The sequence below is a fragment of the Palaemon carinicauda genome, chromosome 24, assembly GCF_036898095.1.
Source record: "Palaemon carinicauda isolate YSFRI2023 chromosome 24, ASM3689809v2, whole genome shotgun sequence".
Classification (NCBI taxonomy): Eukaryota; Metazoa; Arthropoda; class Malacostraca; order Decapoda; family Palaemonidae; genus Palaemon; species Palaemon carinicauda.
In genome coordinates, this window is record NC_090748.1 from 94688589 (window position 1) to 94693588 (window position 5000).

At 28.0% G+C, this 5000-nt stretch overlaps 1 pseudogene; it reads right to left on the bottom strand.

Moving 5' to 3' along the window:
- The window catches only part of LOC137617900 (neural-cadherin-like), a 31777-nt pseudogene that overhangs the window by 15472 nt on the left and 11305 nt on the right, over positions 1–5000 (bottom strand).

Genomic DNA, 5000 nt, shown 5'->3' on the forward strand with positions numbered 1-5000 from the left:
CAGCTATTTTTTTCACTTTCAAAGAAAGTCTAGAAAAAGCAGATTGTTCAGCTTTTTTTTTTTTTTTTACTTCCACAGAATGTTCAAGAAAAGTATATTTGCTTTTCCTCTGTGGTTTTTATAAAAAGGTTGATTAGTTTGTTTGTGTAAAGCTTTCCAGTAATTGTTTACCTTTCTTTTTTACTTTCACAGAAAATCTAGAAAAATCAGATATACCTTTTCTTGTAGGTTTAAATGGTAATTTAAATGACTGAAATAAAATTTATAAGCAAATTTTTCTTCAGGAAAAATATTATGATGTTTCCAAATTTCCTAACAGCAATTCTTAGGTTTTGTGCCATGGCATAAAGTCCAAATTGGACGACATTCTAAAGACGTTTATATAGTCTCTATGAAGTGATCAAAAAACAAGTTATAGTTTGCATGGATAAGAAATTATGCTTACCTTTAAGCAAATCAATATTTCCATCAAACCATCATTTCTATACTGAAAACACGTTTTTAGATTTAAACAAATGATATAGTTTTTTCTCTATTCAGAATCTATATAGATTAATCGTCTTCAATAAAAAAAAAAATAAAGAAATAAATAAATGTCCCTTCACAATGAACGGTATTGTTGAGCTACTAAGAAATTTTGACAAAACGTATTTCTCTTCCCAACATGTCAGTAATGAAGATAGTGAATTTTTAGATTTGATCCTACAACGCTGGAAGATGTATCACCTATAAAAAAAATTATTTTGTACTTCATATTTTGTATTAATAAAAAAAAAGAAGATAATTATGATTTACTTTTCTTATCAAAAAGAAAATCCCATTTGAAACCTATTTAACATTTATAAGGACATCTTCGCTTTTACGGTTTTAAATTGAATATCCTTTTAGTCCTCATTTGTAAGAAATTATATCTGCGTCAATGACCTTCAATATCAGGATACCAGAAAAATCCAAATCAATGTCAATCAATTAGATAAAGGGGAACTATGAGCCTAAATTGAATATCCTTCAGTCTTTATTTATAGCATATTATATCGGCATCAATGACCTTCGACCTCAGGATACCAGAAAAATCCAAATGAAAGAACCAATCAATTACCTGAAGAGGGAGCGCAGTTGAGGCCAGAGAAGTCACAGAAGCACCATCTTCGTAGGATAACTTGAGAGTGGAAAGAGCAGAGTCCTCTGGCTCTGGTCCTTCAAGCTGCGGAGAATATCCTTTACTTACGGTGTCTTTCTTGGGTGTCTGATGGACAGATGGTCCTTTCTTATCGAAGACAGGTGGTGGATCCTTGAGGGAGACGGAGAGGCCCGTGGCTTTCTCCAACTTTCGGATTGCATTTTGTTGTCGTTGTTTTTGTTGTTGTTGTTTTCGTTGATGAAAGAAGCGTTACAGATACAGAGGGTGAGGGGAAAAGGTGTGTTATTTATTAGCAGCTTTATATGGTCATGTTCTTTTATTTTCAATTTTCTATACCTTGCTTATTGTTTTTTTTTTTTTTTTTTTTTTTTTTTTTTTTTTTTTTTTTTTTTTTTTTTTTTTTTTTTTTCGGTTACCCTGGTAAGGGATGGTTCCCTTCCCCCAAAAAACAATCAAACAGCAACCATTGCTGTCTTTTACATTTTCTGAATCTCTTTTGTTCTTTATAATTTTATGCTCATAAACACTTATGGAAATCAAGCCCTTCCTTTGCCCCAGTTTTAAATCTCGTGTACAGTCAAATTTATCATATTTTACCTTACACAGCTGAACAGTAATTCCTATCAATTATTCTTCCGAAACTTTCCATCATCAAAACTCATCACAAAATCTAGTTTGCCACTCAACAATTTCAGATGTGATATATTTTTCAATGTCTCGGTGTTTCCATCTCGTATATAATAGGCAAGAAGCCTCATGAAAGTATGTGTTATTACATTTACAAAAGGATTCTTTTAAGAGGAAACCTGAGAAAAGGAATCGAATTTCCATATTCTTACAAAACAAACATAAATATGTTATCAAATGATGAGAAATTTCATGAAATTGTAAATAATTACTTATATTTTTTATGCGACTCAATAAAAATATCATGATTAAAGCAGTAGATTTTCTTGTAATTCTATTTTAATTATAGCATTTCGTGTCCTATCAGAATATAATTTAAATAAGACGCGATACGTCTCCCTATATATATATATATATATATATATATATATATATATATATATATATATATATATACATATATATATATATATATATGTATATATATATATATATATATATATATATATATATATATATATATATATATATATATATGCATATATATGTGTGTATATATATGTATATGTATACATACATACATACATACATATATATATATATTTCTGTGTATATATATACATATATAAATATATATGTATATTTATATATATATATATATATATATATATGTGCATATATATGTATATATATATATATATATATATATATATATATATATATATATATATATCCAGAATCCTATGACTTATCATTAATTTTCAAATATACTATTTATCTTATATTTTGAACGACATTCCACAAGTATTATCTTAAATAAAACACTGTACTCTCTTTGATCGTATTTTGAATTAGATTACGACCTCTTTTAGATTCATCAGCGTGAAGGACATTGAATATCCGTGCTAAAGTGGTTACCTCAGTGTTAGAGCATCTTATCTCAAAGAAACCTGCAAAGAACTCGAGTTACTTCAACCAGAATAATCCAGATTATGAAGCACGGATGCTTCTGTGCTTTGATGGGGCGTGTTCTTACGGGCTTTCTGGGCTAAGGAGATTAATTGCTGTGATATATTTTTAGGGACTTTAATATAAAAAGAATTAATATATAAACCTATGGAGGTTATTGTATGTTTATATTATCATCATGTATCCGAAAGTTAAACTAATCTAATCTCTAATTTTGTCTCTTGTATATTTTCATGTAAGTGAAAGATTGAACGAACATGTTTATCGCGCTATTTTTTTTTTATTTCAATTCTAATATACTTTATGTATATATATATATATATATATATATATATATATACATATATATATATATATATATATATATATATATATATATATATATATATATATATATATATATATATTGTTTATATTAAATTTATATGGGTAAATTTTAATATATGTTGATTCCAAAAAGCACGTCTTAAATCATAAGTTTTTTTCTTTGCTAATTCACAAGACCCCAAGGAAAAAATCTTCACAACAAAGTACTTTGATACTGCTACCAATGTTGAGTAGACCATAAATGATATAATTGCTAAATTTCTAGAACTTTTTCCTAATTTCTAATTAATATATAAGAAAATAGCTTCCAATACTTCCAATAATTATCTCCTTTCCTACATCGATGAATATTGGCATTGATTATTACACAAAAGCCATTTTATATCAAATGCAGTTTAATATTTGTCTCTAATGCGTAAATTTTTCTGATTATATTGGCATCATACAAACCAGTATGATAGAATAAACACACACACACACACACACACACACATATATATATATATATATATATATATATATATATATATATATATATATATATGTATATATATATAAATATATATATATATATATATATATATATATATATATATATATACATATATATATATATATATAAATAAGTAAATAAATAAATAAATAAATGAATAAATAAATATATATATATACTGTATATATATATATATATATGTATATATATATATATATATATATATATATATATATATATATATATATACAAATCTAACTCACCTTTTCCTTGTGAAGGGACAACAATCCTTGCAGTCTAATAGGATCTATAAATTCATCCTTCTCATCCTTCACGCTCACCCATACGCAGGCAGTCGGTGCAGGCTGCTCGATGGAAGGGTTACTCCCGAGTAGAATCTCCCCATCTTGTTCATTATCGGTCGAAGGTTCTGATTTTGAAGTCGTGGATAAGACGGTCGAGGTGATGCCAGGAGGAGCGTAGTTTCCGTAAACACTGACCACTTCTACTTTGTAAGAAGGACCCTCTGATATTATGTCGTGGACGGCCTGCAAGAGTTTTCCCAGGCCTCCTCCTCCGGACTTTTTGGAAGTAATAATAATAATAATAATAATAATAATAATAATAATAATAATAGTAATAACAAAATAATAATATTAATGATAATAATAATAATAATAATAATAATAATAATAATAATACCAACAACAACAATAATAATAATAATAATAATAATAATAAAAATAATAAATAATAATAATAATAATAATAATAATAATAATAATAATAATAATAATAATAACTTCATTTCTATCCACGTCTCTTATTGAACCCTCAACTCTTCAAATCAGAGGCAAAGACGTTACTAGCCTAGCTTACAAAAAAAAAAAAAAAAAAAAAATGGAACCTAATTAGGTAGGCCTACGGCACTTGAGGAGTGTTATGATGAGGCTACAGTGTTGAATGATATCGAGTTTTCCCTAATTCCCACAACCTATCAGCCACAACCTTTGCGTCAATAGGCGTAGGGAGGAGGTGATGATGATGATTAGATATTCCACTTGATTGCATTTCATTCGAATTACCAATATTCTCTAGGTCTAAATATGATGATGAATTGGAAATCTACTTCTATTATACACGCGATTGGGTGTTGGTTTTAATGAGATGCTACACAATTAGCTGCGGTAGAGTGTTGAGAGATTGGGAAGACTCTCTGATTGGTAAATCATTATAGTAATTAAACTTGTAAACTATGTTGGTACCTGATTTCAGTTTACAAACCTAGATTTTCAGATGGGGTGATTAAGCTTTCGAGTTGTCTGGTTAAAAGAGCAATAACGACTCAGAAGAACTGACATCAATCCCGTTGCAAGAATGGAAGCGTGAGCTTCTTTAAAAACGGGGAAAGCGTCTGAAATATGTACATGATATTTGTCTGAA